Source organism: Ranitomeya imitator, chromosome 7, assembly GCF_032444005.1.
Source record: "Ranitomeya imitator isolate aRanImi1 chromosome 7, aRanImi1.pri, whole genome shotgun sequence".
In the NCBI taxonomy this organism is placed as follows: Eukaryota; Metazoa; Chordata; class Amphibia; order Anura; family Dendrobatidae; genus Ranitomeya; species Ranitomeya imitator.
Genome location: NC_091288.1, coordinates 160,585,964 through 160,598,268, shown reverse-complemented (window position 1 = coordinate 160,598,268; position 12,305 = coordinate 160,585,964). Strand labels below are relative to the sequence as shown.

At 46.1% G+C, this 12,305-nt stretch overlaps 1 long non-coding RNA gene across 1 annotated transcript in view; it reads right to left on the bottom strand.

Moving 5' to 3' along the window:
* Nucleotides 1-11,992, bottom strand: part of LOC138645912 (uncharacterized) — a 123,556-nt gene extending 111,564 nt beyond the window's left edge. Inside the window, exon 1 of the long non-coding RNA XR_011314807.1 lies at nt 11,919-11,992. This is a non-coding gene — a long non-coding RNA (uncharacterized lncRNA). The remainder of the gene's footprint in view (nt 1-11,918) is intronic.
* Between the last annotated feature and the right edge of the window lie 313 nt (nt 11,993-12,305).

Here is a 12,305-nt window from a genome sequence, read left to right as displayed (position 1 = left end):
TCAAATTATAGCGTGTGGGCAGGTTACAAAACAGTCGGTAACAAGGCAAACTAAAGAGCTGCTGTAGCAAAGCTAGTCCGCGGAAAGCCTGTGATGACTTTCGTAAATGTGCCCCTGAAGCAAATCGTTACTAGAACCTGGCCTCCAGTCAGCTGTTGGTGCCAACAAATAGTCTGGGGTCATCATGGAGTTAGCAGTGACTGTATTGGTTTATATACATATATTCCATGCATTGAAAGTGGAGGCGTATATACCACAGGCTCACTGTTAGTTTCCTGATAACCAGGCTATCAGTGGAAGCATCTCGTGGCCTCCTCCAATGATCATCGGTCAATCATACACCATGTTCCAAATTATTATGCAAATTATATTTTATATGGTCGGTGCAAATGACAGTCAGTCTAATAAAAGTCATCACCCGTTAGAGCAGTGTTTCCCAAACTCCAGTCCTCCCGGACCAAAACAGGTCATGTTTTCAGGCTTTCCTTAGTATTGCACAGGTGATGGAAGTATCAGGAGTTCTCCCACTTGTGCAGCACTATGGAAATCCTGAAAACATGATCTATTGGGGTCCGGGAGGACTTGAGTTTGGGAAACACTGTGTTAGTGTATACATCAAATTTTATTGAAGAAACCTCCCAGTGATAACAATATAATCTCCAAAATGAATAAAAACTCAAAATGCACTGTTCCAAATTATTAGACACAGTAGCATTTCTAAACATTTGCTATGTTTAAAGAACTGAAAAAGCTCATTTGCTGAATTTGCAGCATTAGGAGGTTACATTCTCAAAACAAAAAAGCTATTTAACTCCAGAACATCCTAGCAGGCCAAGTTACATGTTAACATAGGACCCCTTCTTTGATATCACCATCACAATTCTTGCATCCATTGAACTTGTGAGTTTTTGGAGAGATTCTATTTGTATTTCTTTGCATGAAGTCAGAAGAGCCTCCCAGAGCTGCTGTTTTGATGTGAACTGCCTCCCATAGATCTTTTGCTTGATGATACTCCAAAGGTTCTCAATAGGGTTGAGGTCAGGGCAAGATGGTGGCCACACCATGAGTTTATCTCCTTTTATGCCCATAGCAGTCAATGACTCAGAGGTATTCTTTGCAGCATGAGATGGTGCATTGTCATGCATGAAGATGATTTTGCGCCTGAAGGCACGTTTCTGCTTTTTTTTACCATGGAAGAAAGTTTGCAGTTATACACTCTATATACTTTGCAGAGGTCATTTTCACATCTTCATGAACCTTAAAGGGCCCTATCAGCTGGTTCCCCATGATTCCAGCTCAAAACATGACTCCTCTACCTCTTTGCTCACGTCACAGCCTTGTTGGGACACGGCGGCCATCCACCAACCATCCACTACTCCATCCATTTGGACCATCCAGGGTTGCTCAACACTCATCAATAAACAAGACTGTTTGAAAATTAGTCTTTATGTATGTCTGGGGCCACTGCAACCTGCTTGTGAACACTGTTTAGGGGTGGCTGAATAGTAAGTTTATGAACCAAAGCAAGCCTTTGAAGGATCCTACACCTTGAAGTTTGAGGGACTCCAGAGGCACCAGCAGCTTCAAATATCTGTTTGCTGGTTTGTAATAGCTTTTTAGCAGCTGCTCTCTTAATCAGAAGAACTTACCTGGCAGAAATCTTCCTCATTATGCCTTTATCAGCACGAACACATCTGTGCTCAGATTCAGCTACAAATCTCTTAACAGTACGATGATCACGCTTAAGTTTTTGGGAAATATCTAATGATTTCATCCCTTGACCAAGGCATTGCACTATTTGATGCTTTTTGGCAGCAGAGAGGTTGTTTTTCTTTCCCATGTTAATTGAAAACTGTGGCCTGCTTAATAATGAGGAACATCATTTTTAAGTAGTTTTCCTTTAATTAGAATCACCTGGAAAACTAATTATCACATGTGTTTAAGATTGATTTCAGTGTTCCATTGAGCTCTGAGACACAATACCATCCATGAGTTTATTTGAAAAACAAAACAATTAAATATTTATGACACTTAAATCCAATTTGCATAATAATCTGGAACACGGTGTATAATTGTCCAGACGATAGGGGGAAGCGGTTCACTCCAAAGATAACAGCAAATGGATCTGAAAAAATTATAAACTCTGGCACACTGAGTTTAGAATTTATTGAAACCAAAATATTCACATGGTAGACTAAAAACAAAAAAAAAGTGAAAAATATAGACACATATAATGCAACGTTTCGGCTATCAAGCCTTTCTCAAGAAATGTCTGTTTTTCACTTACATGGTGAGTCTTCTTAAGGAAAAAAGGTTACTAATCCCACTGTGGATATCCGGGAAAGGGATTTCCGGGTAAGCATCTCCGTGTTGCAGTCTCTGGGTAAGGGGTCCTGGTAAGAGTGCAGGGAAATAAGTCCAAGACCAATCCTTTTCCTGGACATTCACAGTTGGATTAATAACCAATTTTCCTGTTTTAAACAGACTCACCATATAAGTGAATAATAGACATTTCTTGAGAAAGGCTTGATAGCCGAAACTGAACTTTATGTGTGTGTATTTTTCATTTTTTTTGAGTCCACCATCTGAATATTTTGGTTGCAATAAATTCTATTAAAATACTCATTTCAGTGTGCTAGAGGTTATAATTTTTTATGGATTAATCTTTCTCCTGAGCAGCTATTTTTGGCAGTGATCACCCTTTATCCCTATACGAATTAAGTGGATCGGAGATATGACCCCCCTGGCTGTGATTTTTAACAAATTGGTGGCAGCGGTGGGACTCTGAATGACCCATCTGGTGTCCCACCCCTGACCCATGCAAGTACCTACAGTACCAAAGGCAAAATAAACCAGGCATCTTGCCCTGCTATTTGAAGTATATTAGCCTCAAATCCCAGGAGTTTCACAGAAGAATTAGGGAATATGTTCTCTCAATATTAGTGGCAAAAGAAGAAGACATAATCTTAAAATTGACATGTATCTAGTGACATTTTAAGATGTACCTTCAATGTAATGCTTCATTATTAAAAATTCAAGGGGACAATCAAATAATTGTGAGCTCTAGGAGTTGGAACTGGATGCAAGCCCAGGCATCAAAAATTCAACAAAAGTTTGGGTATCCCAGGTCAAAATTACTGTTATTGTGAACTGTTAAGCAAGTTGAAGATGAAATGATCTCTAAAACGGACAAAGTTAAAGATGACCCATTTCCTTTGTATTTTAGGAAAAAACTCATGTATTGTCAATTTTTAGATTTTAAAAATTACATAACGGAAAACTTGTGTTAGGTCTCGAGTTCCCGCTTCTGCACAGGGGGAATCTCGAGCCATCTCCGCTGCGGTCTCCCATTCTTATCCAGCCGCAGTGGAGTCTCCTTAGCAGGGACGTCGGTCCCAGCGTCTTGCTCAGTCTCACTCTGTACAGAGAGTTACTGCTGCTTCTTCAGCTTCTGCCATTAAAGCCAGTGCTGGTCAGCAGCGAGCAGACTTCTCTGGGACTAAGTCCTTGTCTGCACACACTGAGCATGCCCAGGGCAAGATCTCCCGTTGGAGATCGAGGGTCATGTGCTCAGGCCCTGCAGCACATTCCATTGGTCCTCTTGGCAGGTCTTGGAAGGGCAAAGTTTCTGTGGCCACTTCCTGTGCTGCAACTATATAAACTGTGCATGACCGCACGGCCATGCGCTAGTGTACATTTGCATACGTGTGTTTGTTGTGAGTGCAAGTCGTCCTTGGATACCCCTTCCCTATTGAATGTCTGTTCGCGGAAGGTGTATGGTTGCTATCTAGCGCCCGACTTATCCTACAGCACAAATCACACATTACAGCGTCCAGTTGCTGTGACCGCCAGTACGGTGCCGTGCACTTCCTCTGTGCTTTCCTTACCCAAGCCTGGGTGGTTAGTGGCGTTCGTCAGTGCGGCACCGCATGCACTCTTGTGCCCTAAATATTGTTATTTTCCTTACACACCCAGTTGCGGTGTTGTGCCAGCAAGGGTCTAATCGGACTTCAATCCTAGTTGGGGTTGAGTTCGCTGACTACTTGCTCGCGCTCTATGTGCAGTACCGCGATCCTGTGACGCAACAGGATCGCTTCCTTCACGCTGGGTGAAGTCTAACCCACGTGTGTATACTTATGAGTACCGCCATATAGTCCGTCATTACTTGGCAGCAGGTTCCATCTCTGCACGGTGGACCCCGGGCTGCGAACGCACCATACTCTATCTGTATCATTATTTGGTGCGTTCCGCTATCCCTAACATTACACTAGCGCCAGGGTCTGGCTAGTAATGATGGACAAACAGCAATCCTTGCGGTATATCCAGCAGCTGGAGGGTAGGTTGGCGGCTCTTGAGAGCGCAACCTCAGCTGTGGATGTTACCGCAGTTGCTGTACAGGCTGCTAGCATGGCTGCAGCAACCCTGTCCATTGCCACCCCTGCTCCGACATTTTCTCGCCTCCCGCTGCCAGAAAAATTTTCTGGTGATAGCAAATTTTGTAGGGGATTTGTGAGTCAGTGCTTTATTCACCTCGAGCTCCTGGCTGCACGTTTTCCCACAGAGCGGGCTAAGGTGGGATTTATAGTGTCTCTCTTGTCGGACAGGGCGTTGGAATGGGCTACGCCGCTGTGGGAGCGTGGCGATCATGTGGTGCAGAGTGCTCCGCTGTTTCTGAGCACTCTGAAACAGGTCTTTTTAGGACCTCAAGTCGCCCATGATACTGCGCTCCAACTGCTGGCATTAACTCAGGGTGAGTCCTTGGTCAGTCATTTTGCCGTCCAATTCCGCACTTTAGCTGCTGAGCTGGATTGGTCGGATAAAGCTCTTATTCCCATATTTTGGAGGGGCCTGGCTGATCACGTTAAGGACGCTCTGGCCATTAGGGAGATTCCTGCCACACTGGAGGAGTTAATAACTGTCTCCACTCGAATTGACCTCAGTTTTAACGAGCGGAGGTTAGAGCGAGCCCAGTGTAGGCAGAGGTTTCGGCTGGCTCCTACCTTCGCCAAACCTCTGGAATCTCCGGTCCTGGTTCCTGAGTCACATGAGGCCAGGGAAGTGTCACAAGCGGGATCTAAGTCCCGGACCGCTTGTGCACTCAAGGTCTGTCATGTTTGCCAGCAGTCAGGACATCTAGCCACCAGATGTTCTCAGCGGTCGAGGAAACGTCAGCGTCTAGTGGTAGTAGGTGGAGGTACACTAGACACGGCGACGTTTGCCTCTAAATTGTCCTTTAAGGGGACAATTACTATAGGCTCATTCTCCCACTCGGTAGAGCTCTGCGTGGATTCTGGGGCGGAGGGCAATTTTATGTCTTCTGCCTTTGCTCAACGTCATGCAATACCCCTGGTTATGCTAGCTCAACCAGTAAAGGTACGAGTGGTGAATGGGTCGACACTGCCCTCACAGATAACACACCAGACCATCCCTTTTACTCTGTCCATGTCGCCATCGCATCAGGAGATTATATCTCTGCTCGTCATTCCTGAGGGAATTGATGAGGTCCTGTTGGGAATACCTTGGCTACGGTACCACTCTCCTCATATCGAGTGGTCCTCAGGCAGAATTCTGGGATGGGGCGAATCTTGTGGGGGTAGGTGTCAGAGGGAGTGCGTTCAGGTTGCTACTACAGAGGTACCCGCAGATCTTTCCTCTCTCCCCAAGCTGTATTGGTCTTATGCAGACGTGTTCTCCAAAAAGGCGGCGGAGATCCTTCCGCCCCATCGCCCCTATGACTGTCCTATTGATATCTTGCCTGGTGCTGTGCCTCCCCGGGGTCGAGTCTATCCGCTATCTCTCCCGGAGACGGAGGCAATGTCACAGTACATCCAGGAAAATCTGGCAAGAGGATTCATTAGGAAGTCAGTGTCACCTGCTTTGGCAGGGTTCTTCTTCGTGCAGAAGAAGAATGGGGAATTGCGTCCATGCATAGACTACAGGGGTCTTAACGCCATCACCGTTAAAAATAAGTATCCTTTGCCCTTGATATCTGAGCTCTTCGATAGGCTTCGGGGAGCAAGGGTATTTACTAAACTAGATCTGCGGGGTGCTTACAACCTGATTCGCATCCGTGAGGGGGACGAATGGAAGACGGCTTTTAACACCAGGGATGGGCACTATGAATATCTGGTGATGCCCTTCGGGCTCTGTAATCCCCCAGCCGTTTTCCAAGACTTTGTGAACGATATCTTCCGGGATATGCTTTCCACCTCGGTCGTAGTCTATCTGGATGATATTCTCATCTACTCTCCAGATATTGACTCCCACCGGAGAGATGTTTGCAAAGTCTTCGACCTCCTACGGGCAAACTCCCTCTATGCCAAGTTGGAGAAGTGTATGTTTGAGCAGGAGTCCTTACCTTTCCTAGGCTACATCATCTCTGCCCAGGGATTGGCTATGGATCCTGCCAAACTACAGGCTGTGATGGACTGGCAGGAACCCCATTCTCTTAAAGCGGTGCAGCGCTTTATGGGGTTCATTAATTATTATCGCCAGTTCATTCTGCACTTCTCAACTTTGATAGCTCCCTTGGTTGCCCTCACCAAGAAGGGGGCGAATCCCAAATTGTGGTCTGAGGAGGTCTCCAAGGCCTTTAACTCTATAAAGTCACACTTCGCTAGCGCTCCCATCCTACATCGCCCCGATGTTAAGCCATTTATCATGGAGGTGGATGCCTCTTCTGTTGGTGCTGGAGCAGTCCTCTTCCAAAAGGATGCTCAAGGTCGGAAGCATCCTTGCTTCTTTTTCTCCAAGACCTTCTCACCAGCAGAGAGGAATTATTCCATCGGGGACAGGGAGTTGCTAGCCATGAAGTTGGCTTTCTCGGAGTGGAGACATCTCTTGGAGGGAGCACGTTTTCCCTTCCAAGTCTTCACAGACCATAAAAATTTGGTGTACCTGCAGACAGCTCAGCGGTTGAATTCTCGCCAGGCCAGATGGTCCTTATTCTTCTCCCGGTTTCATTTCACCCTCCATTTTCTTTCTGGGGAGAAGAACATTCGGGCCGACGCTCTCTCTCGCTCCGTTGTGTCATCTGCGGAGGAGGAGGAGGATCCTCGGCTTATTGTCCCCACCGAGAGCTTGAGAACTGTGGCCCCGGTTTCGCTAGAGTCTGTGCCTCCGGGCAAGACTTTTTTACCATCCAGTTTGCGACCGGAGGTTCTCTCTTGGGCACAGTCGTCCAGGGTGGGTGGACATTTTGGTACCAAAAGGACATCTGAGTTACTGGCGAGGACATACTGGTGGCCGCATATGGCTCGTGATGTCGCAGAGTATGTTCGGGCGTGTGTCTCTTGCGCCAAGAACAAGACTCCTCGGCAACGGCTAACTGGTTTGCTTTATCCTCTGCCGGTGGCGGACAGGCCCTGGGAGATGGTCGGGATGGACTTTGTGGTGGGCTTACCCAAGTCTCGTAACTGCACCATTATCTGGGTGATCACCGACCATTTTTCCAAAATGGTGCACTTGGTGCCTCTTCCACGGCTACCTTCTGCACGGGCGTTGGCTGTCTTGTTCGTCAAGCATATCTTTCGCCTACACGGTATGCCAGACAAAATTGTTAGTGACCGGGGTCCCCAGTTTGCGTCTCGATTCTGGAGAGAGCTTTGTCGTCTACTCAGTATTGAGTTGAATCTCTCTTCGGCATATCATCCCGAGATGAATGGGTTGGTAGAGAGGGCCAACCAGACCTTGGTCACATATTTACGACATTTTGTTTCTGCCAGGCAGGATGACTGGGCATCCTTGCTACCGTGGGCAGAGTTTGCACTTAACAATGCCGTAGCCGACTCCACCGGTCAGACTCCATTCCTCCTAAATTACGGCCAGCATCCGCGTGTTCCTGTGCCCATGCCTGTGTCTTCTGCTGACTCCAGGGTAGCAGACTGGGCTGTGGAGGCACGGGACATTTGGGACCGCACGCAGGATGCCATTCGGGCCTCCAAGGAGAGAATTAGGTCCTCCGCCGATGTTCATCGGCGCCCCGCTCCGACCTTTGCTCCTGGCGACTTGGTGTGGCTCTCCGCCCGTAACATCAGGCTGCGAGTTGAGTCCACTAAGTTTGCTCCTCGCTACTTGGGTCCCTTCAAGGTTCTCGAACAGGTTAATCCTGTGGTCTACCGTTTGGCTCTTCCTCCACGCTTGGGTATCACCGACACCATTTCATGTGTCCCTCTTGAAACCCGTATACATGTCCCGGTTTTCTGAGTCATCTGCCGGGACATCGAGTTCGTCTACGGACGATTACGAGGTGAACGCTATTTTGGGGTGCAAGGTGGTACGCGGCAAAAAGTTCTATCTGGTGGATTGGAAGGGTTATGGCCCAGAGGACAGGTCATGGGAGCCTGCTGAAAACATTCGGGCCCCACAGCTCATTGCTGCCTTTGAGCGTAGCGAGGCCCAAGGAGGGGTGGCCCTAGGAGAGGGGGGTAATGTTAGGTCTCGAGTTCCCGCTTCTGCACAGGGGGAATCTCGAGCCATCTCCACTGCGGTCTCCCATTCTTATCCAGCCGCAGTGGAGTCTGCTCAGCAGGGACGTCGGTCCCAGCGTCTTGCTCAGTCTCACTCTGTACAGAGAGTTACTGCTGCTTCTTCAGCTTCTGCCATTAAAGCCAGTGCTGGTCAGCAGCGAGCAGACTTCTCTGGGACTAAGTCCTTGTCTGCACACACTGAGCATGCCCAGGGCAAGATCTCCCGTTGGAGATCAAGGGTCATGTGCTCAGGCCCTGCAGCACATTCCATTGGTCCTCTTGGCAGGTCTTGGAAGGGCAAAGTTTCTGTGGCCACTTCCTGTGCTGCAACTATATAAACTGCGCATGACCGCACGGCCATGCGCTAGTGTACATTTGCATACGTGTGTTTGTTGTGAGTGCAAGTCGTCCTTGGATACCCCTTCCCTATTGAATGTCTGTTCGCGGAAGGTGTATGGTTGCTATCTAGCGCCCGACTTATCCTACAGCACAAATCACACATTACAGCGTTCAGTTGCTGTGACCGCCAGTACGGCGCCGTGCACTTCCTCTGTGCTTTCCTTACCCAAGCCTGGGTGGTTAGTGGCGTTCGTCAGTGCGGCACCGCATGCACTCTTGTGCCCTAAATATTGTTATTTTCCTTACACACCCAGTTGCGGTGTTGTGCCAGCAAGGGTTTAATCGGACTTCAATCCTAGTTGGGGTTGAGTTCGCTGACTACTTGCTCGCGCTCTATGTGCGGTACCGCGATCCTGTGACGCAACAGGATCGCTTCCTTCACGCTGGGTGAAGTCTAACCCACGTGTGTATACTTATGAGTACCGCCATATAGTCCGTCATTACTTGGCAGCAGGTTCCATCTCTGCACAGTGGACCCCGGGCTGCGAACGCACCATACTCTATCTGTATCATTATTTGGTGCGTTCCGCTAGCCCTAACAACTTGTTGATGGAAAAGTTTGGGCATTTTTGGAGATTTGTTTGCTCAGATAACGTTGACCAAGTTTTCAGACCTTAATTATTCTGTTAGGATTATAGTGATGACTATAATAGTTAGGAAAGTCCAGGTGATGCAAATTTCCCAGCTTTATAAAATCCCAGCCTCCTCTTACTTCGTGCCAAAAAACTGCAGCCATGGGTTCTTTTAACCAGCTGCCTACCACTCTTAAAGTGAAAATGGTGGAGGCCCACAAAACAGTATAGAGTTATATGAAGATAGTAAAGCATTTTAAAGTTGTCCTTTCCTCAGTTGGAAATGTAATCTAGAAATGTCGGTTACCAGGAACAGTGGAGGTCAACATAAGGTCTGGAGAACCAAGGAAAATTTGAGTGAGAGCTGCTCGTAGGATTGCTAAAGAGGCAAATCAGAACCCCATCTTGACTGCAAAAGACCGTCAAAATAATTTAGCAGACTGGAGATATGGTAAATATTTCTACTGTTCAGAGTAACCTGCACAAATATGGCCTTCAGAAAAGAGTCATCAGAAGAAAACCTCTCCTGCGTCCTCATCATACAAATCAGCGTCGGAAGTATGCAAAAGAACATTTAAACAAGCCTGATGCATTTTGGAAACAAATCCTTTGGAAAATTGAGATTAACCCCTTTCTGCCAGCTGACGGAATAGTACGTCAGCTGGCAGATCCCCTGCTTTGAGGTGGGCTCCGGCGGTGAGCCCACCTCAAAGCCGCGACATGTCAGCTGTTTTGTACAGCTGACATGTGCGCGCAATGAGTGCGAGTGGAATCGCGATCCGCCCGCGCCCATTAACTAGTTAAATGCCGCCGTCAAGCGCTGACAGCGGCATTTAACTAGCGCTCCCGGCCGCGTGGCCGGAGCTTCTCGCACTGCTGACCCCCGTCACATGATCGGGGGTCAGCAGTGCATCGCCATAACAACCAGAGGTCTCCTTGAGACCTCTATGGTTGTTGATGACCGATTGCTTTGAGCGCCACCCTGTGGTCGGCGTTCAAAGCAACCCTGCATTTCTGCTACATAGAGGTGATCTGTGCTTCACCTCTATGTAGCAGAGCCGATCGAGTTATACAAGCTTTTAGCCTCCTATGGAGGCTATTGAAGCATGCCAAAATGTAAAAAAAAAGTGATTAAAAATATTAAAAAAATAAAAAATATATAAAAGTTCAAATCACCCCCCTTTTGCCCCAATCAAAATAAAACAATTAAAAAAAAATCAAACATACACATATTTGGTATCGCCGCGTTCAGAATCGCCCGATCTATCAATAAATACAAAGGATTAACCTGACCGCTAAATGACGTAGCGAGAAAAAAAATCGAAACGCCAAAATTACGTTTTTTTGGTTGCCGCGACATTGCATTAAAATGCAATAACGGGCGATCAAAAGAACGTGTCTACACCAAAATGGTATCATTAAAAACGCCAGCTCGGCACGCAAAAAATAAGCCCTCACCTGACCCCAGATCACGAAAATTGGAGACGCTACGGGTATCGAAAAATCGCGCATTGTTTTTTTTTTTGTTTTTTTTAGCAAAATTTTGAATTTTTTTTCACCACTTAGATAAAAAATAACCTAAACATGTTTGGTGTCTATGAACTCGTAATGACCTGGAGAATCATAATGGCAGGTTAGTTTTAGAATTTAGTGAATCTAGCAGAAAAGCCAAACAAAACACAAGTGTGAGATTGCACTTTTTTTGCAATTTCATCACACTTGGAATTTTTTCCCCGTTTTCTGTTACATGGCATGGTAAAATCAATGGTATCGTTCAAAAGTACATCTCGTCCCGCAAAAAATAACCCCTCACATGGCCATATTGACGGAAAAACAAAAAAGTTATGGCTCTGGGAAGGAGGGGAGCAAAAAACGAAAATGAAAAAGCGGAAAAAGCTCCGGGGGTGAAGGGGTTAAAATAGAACTCTTTGGCAACAATGATAAAAGGTATGTGTAGAAAAATGGCACAGAGTTTCAGAAAAAGATCGTCTCGCCAATAATTAAACATATGGATGGATCAAAGGAGCTTTGGGGTTATTTTGCAGCCAATGGCATGGGGAACATGCTGATTTTCTAGGTTTGCTCAATGACAAAGAAATTAACAGTCGATAATTCTAAGGGTAGGTTAATTTTAACATTGAGAGATAGAATATAAAAATAAAAAATCCTATCGAATAATGGATTTTCTTTTTGATTGCTAAAATTAACCTACCTCAAAAGTACAGACTGTTCATGTCTTTTCAGTGGGCAAACTTACAAAATCAGCAAAGGATCAAATACTTCTTTCCCCCTCTGTACAATGCAGGAGAGTCACTATACTCATATGAAGGGCTAATACATTCTGGGTCCAGTGGAGTTAAACCTGTCTATTCTTATTTAAGTTGTATTTCCCATTCAATGAAAGCTGTAAGAGGAAACAGAGCATAAAATACGGTCTTATCTGGGATATAAGTGGTCAATACAATATAATTGCACTCACCAGACGTAGCTCAAATATGGCATTATGAAGATTCGCTGCAGCAGATCCATGGGACCAACAAGACTGAACGTTAGATACCAGAAATGGGAAAGAAACGTAGTTGTTGTTCTGCGCTGGTGAATCACTGAAAATCCAGACATGGTAATAATTGTGGCTTTATTCAACGTGTTTCAGAGTACAAAAGACTCCTTCATCAGGAAAACAACAACAAAGCCTGTTGTTGTGGTATTTCCCGATGAAGGAGTATTTTGTACTCTGAAACGCGTTGAATAAAGCCACAATTATTACTACGTCTGGATTTTCAGTGATTCAGAAGTGCAGAACAACAACCATGTTTCTTTCCCTTTTCTACTATCTTTCACATTCAGGAATTAATGAACTTTTAGA